General features: G+C 43.0%; 1 pseudogene; it reads right to left on the bottom strand.

The window, feature by feature from the left end:
- Window positions 1-6,834: 6,834 nt before the first annotated feature.
- LOC105886754 lies at window positions 6,835-11,119 on the bottom strand (annotated as a pseudogene).
- Between the last annotated feature and the right edge of the window lie 2,096 nt (window positions 11,120-13,215).

Below are 13,215 nucleotides of genomic sequence, written 5' to 3'. Positions count from 1 at the left end.
TTTTGAGACAGAGCCTTAAGCTGTCCCCCTGGGTAGAGTGCTGGGGCATCACAGCTTACAGCAACCTCCTCCAACTCCTGGGCTCTAGTGAGTCTCCTGCCTCAGCCTCCTAAGTAGCTGGGACTACAGGCACCCGCCACAACACCCGGCTATTTTTTGTTGCAGTTCGGCCAAGGCTGGGGTTGAACCCGCCACCCTCAGTATAGGGGGCCGGCGCCCTACTCACTGAGCCACAGGTGCCTCCCAATTATTTCTGGTTGAATTTAGGAAGGTGATATCTTTCCAGGTATTGTCCATTTCCTTTACATTTTCATGAAGTCATGGAAACTAAATAACCTTACACTGAATGACAGCTGGGTTAAGAATGAGATTAAGAAGGAAATCATTAGATTTCTCTAACAAAATGATATTGAAGCCATAAGCCATTAAAACCTGTGGGATCCTGCAAAGGTGGTCCTAAGAGGCAAAATTATAGCATGAGATGCCTTCATCCAGAAAACAGAAAGAGAGCAAATCGATAACCTAAAGGACCACCTCAAGTAATTGGCAAAGGAAGAATAATACAACCCCAAACCTAGCCGAAGAAAAGAACTAACCAAAATCAGAGCAGAATTAAATGAAACTGAGGACACAAGACTCGTTTAGAAGACCTGCAAAATGAAAAGTTAATTCTTTGAAAAGATTAACAAAATCAAAAAACTGTTGGCCAGACTGACCAGAAACAGAAAAGTAAGATCTCTAATAACCTCAGTCAGAAACAAGAAGGGAAAAATAACAACGGATACCACAGAAATACAAAAGATCCTCTATGGTTACTACAAAAAGCTCTATGCCCAATGACTTTTTTAAAAAGAGAAACATCAATGATGCTAAAAACTTACCTTTTGACAAGGCCAATGAAGTTGATAAACCCATAGCAGGAATTACTAAAAAGAATGAAAGACGTAAATTTACCAATATCAGCAAGAGTAGAAGAGACAACAGCAGGCGCTGCAGACATTGAGATCTTGGGAAAAATTCCTCAGCCTACAAATTGACATCTATAAGGTGGAAACACGTTACCATAAATGAGAATTCTGTAAGGATTACATGTTGCACTGGCTAGATAGATAGATAAGGCAGAATGAGGGGTCTGATACATGATAGGTGGTCCACAAATATTTGGCAACTGTCACAGGTGTGGCGCTGACCCGGCCAGGATGGTCAGAGGAGGCCAAGGACTGGGGTGGGGAAGGAATCATTCACAGATGATGGGAGGCCTAAAATGGGCTTGAAAGACTGTGCAGATAGAGGTGGCAGAGAAGAGAGAACAGATGATGCCCTGACAGCAGCTCTGAGCCTGCCTGTGCACAGAACGTACCTGGTACCTGCCCTGGTGCTGAGGGCTCAGAGCCCTGCAGGTGAGCTGGTGAGAAGTGCAGGGGGCAGAGAATTGCTTGAATAGGAGGTTGGGTAAAGTGTTAATTACCTGGGGCCACTTTTGTAGTGACTAAGTGGATAAGGAGTCTGGACTTGGGGGCTGTGAGAGAATAATGACACTCTTGAATGTTCGTGTTATTTGAAATTAATAAAAAAAAGATAACTCAGTGAAATTGATCAAACAATGGGAAGGGGACTTGGAAACAAAATGGCAAATCTGAAGGTTTCGGCGTCAAGCACATTTTTGTCTTGGTATTTTTGCCTCAGCATGACCTTCAGGTAGAGCACTAAGCTCTTGAGTCCAAATTCCTGCACATGCAGGGAACTGAGGCATAAGCCAGCGTCGTCATGACAAATAGTTGACACAGACGCAGTGGGCCTAGAGCACTGCATTTCTGCAATAATTACCCTAGTGCAGGTATTACCCACACCACACCTGCTGTGGATTTAAGTTCTGTAGATTCAAGCTTGTGATGAGAGCAGGGATGTTCCCCTTGAAGGTGTGATACCCTGACTAGTTTAGTTTTCCTTTGTGATTGTACATCTGTGGTCTAGACTGAGTATCACAGTTAGATTCAAACTTTGTTAGTTGGGCGCGATGGCTTGGGCCTGTAATCCTCACAATCTGGAGGTCAAGGGGAGCAGATTGCTTGAGCTCAGGAGTTTGAGAGCAGCCCGAGTAAGTGTGAGACCCTGTCTCTACTAAAAATAGGAAAACTATCCAGGCATTGTAGCAGGTGCCTGTAGTCCCAGCTACTCGGAGGCTGAGGCAAGAGGATTGCTTGAGCCCAAGAGTTTGAGGTTGTTATGAGCTAGGATGCCAGTGTATTCTACCCAAGGGTAGCAGAGTGAGACTCTGTCTCAAAAACAAACACACAAAAAACTTAATTCTGTGTTAATTACAAAAGCTAACATTCACAGAGGTAACGTGCCCTGTGCCCAGGAGACATGAGTAAGCACTTTATCCCCTTCACATGCACAGGAGCCCTGTGGAGTGAGCTCTCCCCTCTCCTGGTCTTCTGTCCTCCTTGGTGGGGATCTGATACACACCTGACCATTGTGCTAGGCATTTGGGGCTGCTGATGAAAGCGAAATCCAGCCATCCCCATCCCATCCAGGTGGACAACTACCACCCTGGAAATCTTATTTGACTGCACTTCCCATCACATCCTCATTCTCAAGAAGCCCCGAGGACTTGAGTTCCTCTTGTGGCATCCTAAGTTTGCCCAGTACAGTGCAGAAGGAGAGGAACGTCCCTTGAACCTGAAGTTTTGCAGACCATGAGCAACACAGCCAAGTGAAAGGGCTCATTTCCCTCCTTACTTGGAATTTCTCTGCGCTTCGAGTTTGGACCACACACTGACGCTTTGCAATTTCAAGATTACAGTCATGTTTACCTCCTCTCCCACATCTCACAGATATCCTTTATTTTTTGTTGGTGGATAAATACCTGCAGGTTTTCACACCTGTTTCTCTTTCAGGAGAGTGTAAATCTCAAAAAAAAAAATCAGTTTCTTTACTGACAGGTGGATGTTTAGTAAAGTTTCATAGTAATTAAAACCATATTCTAAATATTTAAATAAGCAGCGTAAAATATGAAAATAAGTTTATGTTCATTAATTGCCTGCACATTACTCAAAATATCAAATGTTTCTTCCTTTTGTTTGATTAGGAATTTGTGAGCCTTCAAAGAGCTGGCTGACGAGTTGATGTATTTGTAGGATATTTACTTTCTATTAGAATGACAAAAATCACACCTAAAATATATAAATGTTAGAAGAATGTCAACCACTGTTAAGGGAGTGTGGATTTTTAAATTTTTTTTTTTTAAATTGCAGCTGGATTTTTTTTCAATTTTATTTTTATTTATTTATTTATTTTTATTAAATGATAGCTGTGTACATTAATGCAATCATGGGGTACAGTGTGGTGTTTACATATACAATTTGAAATATTTTCATCAAACTGGTTAACATAGACTTTATGTCAGTTTTCTTAGTTATTGTGTTAAGACATTTATACTCTAATTTTAGAAAGATTCACTTGTACCCTTGTAAGACAAACCATAGAGGTGATCCCACCAATCACCTCCCTCCACCCATCCGCCCCACTCCCCTCTCCTCCCCCTGCCCCCTCCCCATATTCTTAGGCTATGAAAGCTATAACCTAATTATAGCCTAAGGATTTTTAAAATTGTATGTTAAGTCTGATAACTCATTACTTTGATTTTAAACCCAGTGATTTTTTTTTTTTTTTGAAGTTTTTGGCCTGGGCCAGGTTTGTTTTGAACCCGCCACCTTGGGTGTATGGAGCCAGCACCCTACTCCTTTGAGCCACAGGTGCCACTCGTGATTTTTTTTTAAGTAATTTGTGTGGCCACTCTCTCCCACAGCAACTAAGGATCCACAGGTGAGAGGAACAGACAGCATTGAAAGAAATTGAAAGCTTGTTCAGTGTTTACCATCACACAGATCAAAATTATACTTTTTAAAGAAATGAACTGGTCTGCCATCTCATCAGATAAATCTCCTGTTTGCTGCCAAGTTCTAGTACACAGAGATGTGGGAAGTCTGCCCACCCCAGGGAGGTGGCCCCTGGGTTCAGGTGTTCAGGTACCTGCCAGCATCTTCCTTCTGGCTCCTCCTACACCTTTGAACAGTGAGCGTCTATTTCTGAGACACAGGAAGTGAAGGTCGGATGTCTTTTCCAGAGACTCACCTTTAGCTAACCAGAGCCAGAGTAATTATCAGAGCTGGTTTTATTTTCCTTTCTCCCTCGTTAGCACTGTGTGCTCTGTGCCAGCTGATGCCATCGTTCCTCTCTCTTTCTCTCTTTCTGATAGTTCGCTAACCACAGAATCTTTTCTAAAGTATTATTACCATTTATAGATGACGTGAACCAGAAAGACGTACCCAGAATAGACAGCGCGGCAGACCACACAGTGAAAGTGCCCAGTGCGAGGATGGCTGCGCTGCAGAGCCGCGATTCTCCCCGACAGACTTAGCCATCCAGGCTTGACACTGGGCAAATTAGCCAGGCCAGGGGCAGATAAAAGGAAGAAACAGGTGTGAAGTCACCTTCCTGCCTCCTGGGATGAATGTGCTGTGCACTGAAGGGCTTTGCACCTGCAATATTGTTCCAGGGGAAAAAATAGCTTTTAAGAGCAAACGCTCTTGGGTCTTGATAGAGACAGGCAACTCCTCTGTAATTTGAGTATAAATGGGCCCTTTTTTTTCTTTTATGATGGTTTACGTTATGTTAACTCTTTAAGGAAATGGATTTATAGCTCAATTTTAACATTTAACTACTGTTTGCTTCATATAGAGCTGGACAGGAGACAGGAGAGGAATGTGGTTTCCTAAGGCCTTGGTGACCACAGAGAAAGGCAGGTGGCCTGACTCTGTGCTCGATGTCCTCCTGGCTACTCTGGCAGGAATTTGTCCCCCCTAAAGCAGACCACAGATCTCAGGGAGGCAAGTATTGACAGTATTAAAGTGACCCTCCTCAAAATAGGAACGTTGACTGCACTGACAGGACATCACACACATCCCTCCTTTGTTCTGTGCTTTAATGCCAGACTACAGTATACATTTGTACAAATTCATTGTTACTCTGGTGGCGTTATTTGCTTATGTCATAACCATACAAGGTAAAGGATACCAAACATGTTTCACACTAAAATAGACTTCTCTGCCATATTTCGAGCTGGCTGTTCCCAGAGCCTGCAGATGGGGCCAGCCCTGCAGAAAGGCCTTTGTGCAGGAGGAGATTTACATCTATGGAGAAAATCTGCACTAGTGAAGTAAGTGTGGAGGCTTTTTGAGGCTCCCTTCCTGGTCCGGGGCTATATGCCATTTCCTTTTCTTTCTGAGAGCTGCTCCCTGGGACAAGACCACCTTTCCCCATCTCTCCTTTTCTCTCCCTCCCATGAGTGGTCTTGCTCCATTCCAAGCCTCTTTCTTCAGCCTCAGGATGTTATAAAACTTCATCAATATCTTTCTTTGAGTTTTCACATTTTTCGAATTCCCCTATGCACTGCACATAACAAATTCGGGTGCCTTTTCCCCTTCTTAATCTGTCTGTTACCAGTTTGTATTTTAGACTCAAATTATCCAACTTTCAGTAGACAAATGTAAATTTCCATACAAAGGTTAGTGCCCACTGGGTAACCCAGGGCTGCCCTGTGCACCTGGCAGTGAGGCCCCCATGGTCCCCACTGTCCTTGTTCCCCGTCAGCCCTGTCTGTTGTCTGGTCTCCACTTTGCTCTCCCCTGCCCTGAGCTGAGGCCAGAGAGAGAGAGAGAGAGAGAGAGAGAGAGATGAGGCAGCTGCAAATTCTGAGTTATTAAGTCAAGCTAGTTATTAAAAAAAATTAAAGTATAATTAAACTTTATTAGTATGAAATATTTTGAGATAATTTATTCTATTTGTGACGCAAATGCATCATTCTCAAATTATGAAGGGTTTTAGCAGAATCATATCATTGTTCAGTAGAGCTGCTGTTCATACGACCCTGATAAAGCAGGAGGTACCTTCTCTTTTTGGTATAGAGATAAGAGACTGCTGGACTGTCCGTTTCCTTGCAGAGTTTGTTCTGAGTCCTTTTCTCCTCACATGGCTACCTCAGGGCTATTTGTGGCATGCCTTACTGTCATTTTTGCCATCTCTAAGAGTCGTGTTTCTGGTGTAAGAGATGCTCAGTCTTCTATTGCTAGATGAACATGGAGAGGACTGACCTTGTGTCTGAAAGCATCAGTCCTCACTTCCTCTGGGAGGATGAGACCCAGAGCTGCCTGGCATGAAAAGTCATTGGCTTCCATCTTCTTGTTGGGTACCAGGTCTTGGTGGTGCTGAAGGGTGAATTTAGTGCACATGTTCCCAGGTTCAAGCTCTGGGTAGCCGGGCAGGTTGAGTAAGGAGTCAATGCAATCCAACAATATTGCACTGAGGAGGACTGTACCTCAGTTTCCCCAAGGCCACCGGACAAAATGCAGCCCAAAGAACCAGCTTCCCAGTCCAGGGGTCAGAATGCATGGAAATGTCATCTCCTTGTGAACTCCAGCTTTGATCCTAGCAGAGTGGTCCACTCGTGGGTAGGGAGATGCACCACTGGGCCAGTCGCTGGTGTGAAGCCATTGTGAGGATCGTCTGCATGTATTGTAGCTTCCTAGGCGTGTCTCTGCAGATTTATTTCTTCCCAGTTCAGAGGAATCTTCTCTCCTGCTGGGATCTAAGCTGCCACTCCACCATGTCAGTTCCTGTGATCCTCTCAGTAACAGCAGACTTACTCACAGTCTTGTATTCATTTCTGTGAAGTAGAAAGTATCCTCCGGGTCCATAATAAATTCCACAGTTCCTTCTCTGACATAATTTATAGCTTTAGCAGCTCTGGCTGCAGCTTCTCCAAGTTTTTGCTTATTTGGGGTTTAATACCAGGCACTGGGCCTCCTCAGTGAACTTCTGATGTCTCCTCTGCTTGATAAGGTCATTTTCAAACAAGTCCACAGCATTGCTTTGGTGACCACCAAACACCTGGACTTCTACATACCTTGGTGTGTCCACAGTCAACATCATACCATCATTAAAAGACTTCCTAGCTTCTCTCCATGCTGATTCTAACTGCTCTTGAAATTCTTTTTCTGATCCAACAATCCTCATACCTTTTCCTCCTCTGCCACAGACAGCTTTAATCTGACAGGATAACTGATTCTCCCAGAGTGTTTTTTTTCGGGCATTGGTCTAATTGGCCCTCACCACGGTAACCTCCATCAATACCCATTATGAATTTGGTTGTGCTTTTTATACCCATGTATCTAATTATAGGTGAAGCAAGGGCTGCAAAAATACCAGCCCTTTCTTGCTAACAAAGTTCAGAAAATTCCATGTTTTCTGAAAGAAACCCATATCCTGGATGAATGGCCTGGACAGAAGAGATCTTGGCCACTTAAATGATTTTCTCCAGAGAGAGGGAGGTCTGCTGGGAGGGAGCAAGGCCATTGGAATGTACATTGTCGGCCACATCTATATGCGTGAAATTCCTGGCGGCCTCACCATAAACCACCAGAGACCGTGTACCTGTTTTATTTTGACTGTTTGCATCACCCTGCAGGCAATTTCTCCTCTGTTTGCAGTGAGAATCTTGGTGATGCTTCTCGCTGTGGTATGTGTTCTTTATGGTCTTTTGCCTTCAAGCCTGTCTCCTCAGCGGCAGCAGGCCAAGGAGATGCTGCCATGGGTTTGCCTCCACTGCTACCAGCAGCATCGATGCTGCAGAAGGACCCAGCCACTCACCAGACACTGCATCTCACACCTTCCCTCAGCTCCGTAAGGAGGTATTCAAAATGAACAATGATCTTTTGAAATAATTTTGAAAATGGCTTTGTCCTGCCTCTGTTGCTGGAGCCTAATTTCTCTCTGCTTCATTCTCCTTCTGGCAAGTTCCTGATCTCCAGATTAGAATTCTGTGCCTGGAAATGCCCAGATTTCTGGGGGAAATGAATGATGCCTCTGCTGATCTCAACTATGCTTTGTTTTCTGATAGAATCCCTGGAGTCCCACTGCCAACTCCTTGTCCAGACACTCTCTACTCTTAAAGACTCCTGAATGCGCGTCTTGTCTGTCAGAATAAACTCTTCCATGGCTGGGAGAGGTACCCCAATACCTGCCCAGGTGGACATAACCGGTATCTGTTCACAGTCTGGCCATTTCTGCTCTGGAACCCGGTCTAGCATGGCAGGGACTTAGTAGGTTATAGTCTATACACTTTTTGTCAATGCTTTACCTCAATATTGTTTCATTTTGTTCCTAAATCCTATTACTGTGCTAACAGAAAACAAACACATTTCATAATTTAAATAACTTTATTTTGAGCTGATACAGTGATCTTATACCAGGGATATACAATCTCAAGAGTGCTTGAAAAAGCGCACTTGAGATGGTCAGGTTGCTGTTTGGTTTTATGCATTTTCCAGAAGCAGAAATTGTAGGTAAAATGATAAATCAGTAAATTGAAGGTGTACATTGGTTTGTCCTGAAAAGCTGGGGCGTCTGGAAGCAGAGACTTATAGGTTATAGGTGGAATCAGAGATTCTTTACTTCATGATTGATTAAAGAATAAAGCTTTGTCTAAAAGCTTGGAGTCAGTAGAAAGGATGGTTTCAGTGTGAGATAAGGAAGTCTGCTGGTTATAGAGCCAGCCACAACATACCCACTCAAAGTGACCTGCTTAGCAAATCCATGAGCTACTCCTTGCATGGACTTGGATGTGCTTATGATTTAGTATCTTATTGCCACAAATAATTTGTTTTTTCAGTTTTATGATCTCTATTTTAACATTAATGCCTGTCAGCATCTCTGCCTCTTTGCCTGGCAGTGGAGGCCTGTTCACTGTCTGTGTCAAATCTCTCTTGCCCAGTGAGCCTCTATCTTGCTCCTACTCAGTAACCTACCTTTCTCTTCTCCAATAAAAGTTTCTTTCACTCTTGCCTCTAAAAAAAAAAATAAAGAAACAAAGAAAGACACTACAAAATAAATTAATGGTTGTCAGTTGATGTGTCTGAACTCCAAGAGGGAGGGGATATAAGGATGTGTGCCCAACCTCCCTTCCCTTCAGGGTGGGAAACTCAATTTTAAGTTCTAGGGGGGTCTGCTCTGCCAAAGGGAAACTGTTCAGTTGGTGAGGGCAGGAACTTAGGATTTTATTTTTAGATAACAACTGTGATGAATAGATTATAAACAGAGTAAGAATGTTCTACTTCATAATATTTCCAAGTCAAGCGACAAACAAACATTCCCTGGGTCTCTACTATGTGCAAGGGAGGGTTGAGGCCATTAGAATGCACAAATGAATAACGCTTGCCTTTTTCTCGAGGACCTTACAGACTAAATCTGGATGAAGGATACTCTACTTAGAGGAAATGAACACACATCACGGTGTGGTAGTTCTTCTACAGCACTTTTGTGTGACAGCCTCATTTAATAGCAATATTTTTTTCATTTTTGCTCTTATATAAAATGAAGCATTGGACTCCGTACTATCCAAGGTGTTTTATGTTTTACAACTTTGCAATTCTAAGTGTAAATACAGTGATTTTTTTATGCATTCAAAGCATTTAGAGCATCCCTGTTTCATAGAACTTCCTATGATAACAGGGCAGTTCTCTGTGCAATGCAGTGTGATATCCATGAGCTGTAGATGGTGGTGAGCACCTGAAATTTGGCAAGTGGAACTGAGAAAATGCAATGTGAGTTCTATCAATTTAAATTAATTCACATCTAGGTATAATAGCCAAATGCACCTGATGAGTAGCGTGCTACGCGGCCCAGTGTAGAGGGAGACGGGGGATGTTACATAAAACACGCATCATTAGGAATGGGTTGAATTTCAGCAAATAGAGGAGGGGAAGGAATTTTTAAAAAATGCATTTCAAAAGGACCTTTATTGACTTGACAAAAGCAAATAACTAATGGTGGAATTTTTGTTGCCCTGAAGGGAATGATTGTGTAGTTAGAAACCATTCTCTCTGGGCGAGATGAAAACTAGGAAGCAGCAGGCACTGATGTTCAACCAGTGCTTAACCTAAGCAATGGTTGTTAGTCTTCTGCTAGAATTCTTTAACTTCATGGAACATGGTAGGGAATAGGGTAGGAATCCTGGCTTGCTCAGAGGTGAGTCTTCAGGGTGAAGATTTTGGGGTTTCTGCTGGCAGAATTGAGTTCATGTTACCTGCACTCTGTTCCATGGTGGGTAGAAGGGCACCTGCTTGGGAGTCAGGGACAGTAGAATTTGACCTGGACCCTTTGCTAATTAGGTGTTTTTCAACTTCTGGTTTACTCTGAGGCCTATTCAATTCTAAGATTTTACTACTGTATCGTCAGTCACTGCTACGCCCTCAGTCTCTTTGGTGTAGATGCTGTCAAGTTCAAGACTCAGGGTCTTCTTCAATCTCTGCTTCCATCATTGCTGGTACTGGAACAACGAGGCTTGATTCCCATGCCCGTTGATAGGTCAGATGTGGTCCTCAGTAAGTCACATAAGGGTCCTACTCTTCTATCATGTCTGCAATCCAGAGGAACAAGATGATCTTCTGGAGTTGCTGGGAAATTACTAATAAACAGTGTACCCCCCAGAACACCTGGCCAGCATTACCTGCTAGTGGGAAGCTGTTCAGTGAACAATTCCTCCAGCTCTTCCTGAGCCTGAGCAAGGAGGCTCAACATTAAATTTTCTTTCTAAATAATAAACATCTTTGTCTTTTAAGGTTAGGAACCTAGGAATCAAAAACATCTTTTTTAGAATCTGTAGGGTCTATTTAAGTAGTATTCACATAGATCAAAATTTGCGATTTAAAAAGGAGTAAGTACAGAGGAAAAAATACTAAAAATACCTTTTTATGCGCTTGCAGTTAGGAATCTGAGACTTGGAAACACACCTCTACACTTTTTCCTTTCTCTATCCTGCTGGTGTGGACATGGTACCACAGAAGGAGCATGTGAGACTCTTTCCTAGGAGGGACCCCTTCCTCGCATGTGCCTTGCGCCTGTGGGGAGAGGCTGGGGGCTGCAAAGCAAGCTCACTGTCCTTTCCTGTGTCGGGAGCCCAGTGGAGCTGAAAAGTTTTGCAGAATTCACTTGGGATCTCTTCTCCTTCAGAAGTCAAAATGGTGCCTTCGGCTGAAAATACGCCCCATTCTTTATTCATGCCGCCAGGGAAATGAGAGAAAATTGAATAAAGACACACAGGGCAGTTTCTATACTTCTCTAATTTCCCCTGAATTGCTCACAGAGTGACTATTATTCTCCTCCCATTAAACATGGGGCCATCTGGGGCACAGAGATGAAGAAAGATTAACATGTGACTGCAGAGAACCTATTCTCTACCGTGGATCCATGCCTTTGTGTTGTGTGGGGAACAGAAAGATTTTCTGAACTTCTATGGAGGGCCTCAGAATCTTCATCTTTTTCACATCTGCACTGCCTGGAATGGGTGGTGATCCTGGTTATTACGATGGGGTCTTCCTCCACTTACAACAAGGCATCCGGGGTTTGTGTGGCGAGGACGGATTAGCATTCTGTTTTCAAGGGCTCCTCTCCTTTAGCAAATAGATTTTACAGAAATTATTTCAGAGAAAGGATGATGATAATAATGATGATAGCAGTCATAATAGGGTTATTTTGTGAGACCTCCTTTTAAGAAAAAGCCTCTTGCAAGCACAATCCAGAGCAGGCAGGCGAGGCCAGGAGCTGAGCACCTGGGCCGGCCTCTGGGAGCAGCCACGAGCCACCCCTGGGCTGTGCAGGCCGTCCCGGCCAGGCTGGCGGGGAAGGGGCACTGAGCCAGAAATTTAGCAGCGTAGAATGATGGAAAGACCCCTGGACGTGGAGTCAAATGGCTCAGAGGCTTTGCGAGATCTTGAAACAATCTGAGTTTTCCTATTTGTTTAAAAAAAATGAAAAGAAAAGGAAGAAAAGATAATAGTACATATTTTGGGGGATTATTGAGAGAACTCAAATCATATGTATAAAAGCCCTTAGCACAATGCTTGGTATGTTGTCTTAACAAATGTTTAAGTGAAAAATTCTAGAATATTCTGATGTTTGCGATTTCCTACTTAAGTGGCTTTTCAGTTTCCTTATTTCTGGATTAGCACAATAGCAATTAATATGAGAACGGATGTTACAGCATTTCTACTTTATGGTACAATTAGCTGAATATAGAGGTAAATGCTGAGAGGTTGAGCAAATCTAAAACCTTACTTAAATTAGTATTCGCCTACATTTATACAACGGTAATCTATAGTGATAAGAAAGAAATCTGGTGTCCTACTGAGCTGGCTTGGTACTGTTAACGGCTTCCACGTGAAGGAACCATTGGTCTCTCTTACTTAAGTGTCCTGTTTTATAACATCCCCATGAGGAAGGTAAGTCATGTTTATAAAGAAATAATTTGAGTTACATAACTCATCTAATTTTGAATCTGTTATAAAGCAGGCACTTTATAAATGTGTTGGTTTTAATATAGGTATGGATATGATAAATTAAAAAAACATACGAATAAAATTCTGCATGTGTTTCTGCCTGTGCATGGGTGCTTCTCTAACCCACATTTATTCTGTCCTCCTTTCTATCCCTGCAGGAAGGCTTGGTCTTTCCTCAGTCCCAGTAAAATTACGAGAGTCCCACAGGTGTGACTGCATTTTAACGCTTGACATCTGCAAGAGGCCTGGCTTTCCGGGCCCTCTTAACTTCCCTGCTCCCCGATCCATTATCCCACACCCTTCACCTTCTGCTTGATAACTGGGGTTGCCCGTCTGAAATTCCTTCTTCCTGAGATTCCAGCCCCTTTGTCATGGCATCTTTTAAGGTAGATTTACAATGATTGTATACACGAGAAGCCAGACTTTGTTTGGAGGACACTGAGATAAATAAAGGTACATTGTTTCCTAATAACATATGTTAGCCTATATTTTTACTTGAGGAGAAAATTTCCTTTTAAGATTATGAACCCAAATCTGTTTCTTTATACAAATATTTATTTTCCTCCATTGTGTAGGCACGTGCCTTGGGTATTATAGCACTGTCTAGAACAGCATATTTGCATCTGTTTAGCAAAATTAAAGGAAAAAAATAAGAGCCTGGAATCGTGTATTTTTGTCATCTCTTCCAAGATGAGAGGCACTTGTGTTACTGAAGCCGTGAACTTGAGATCATGGGTCTGCCCTGGTAGGAAATTGGAAAGGGGGAGGAAGAGGGAAGCCAGTCTCTTTCTCTATTTCCTTCTAGGTGGGAACCCCCAGA

This window comes from Otolemur garnettii, unplaced genomic scaffold (assembly GCF_000181295.1).
Source record: "Otolemur garnettii isolate 467f Iridium unplaced genomic scaffold, OtoGar3 scaffold00022, whole genome shotgun sequence".
NCBI classification, from domain to species: domain Eukaryota; kingdom Metazoa; phylum Chordata; class Mammalia; order Primates; family Galagidae; genus Otolemur; species Otolemur garnettii.
The sequence above is the reverse complement of the archived record's forward strand: the minus strand, read 5'-3'. Positions and strand labels throughout refer to the sequence as shown.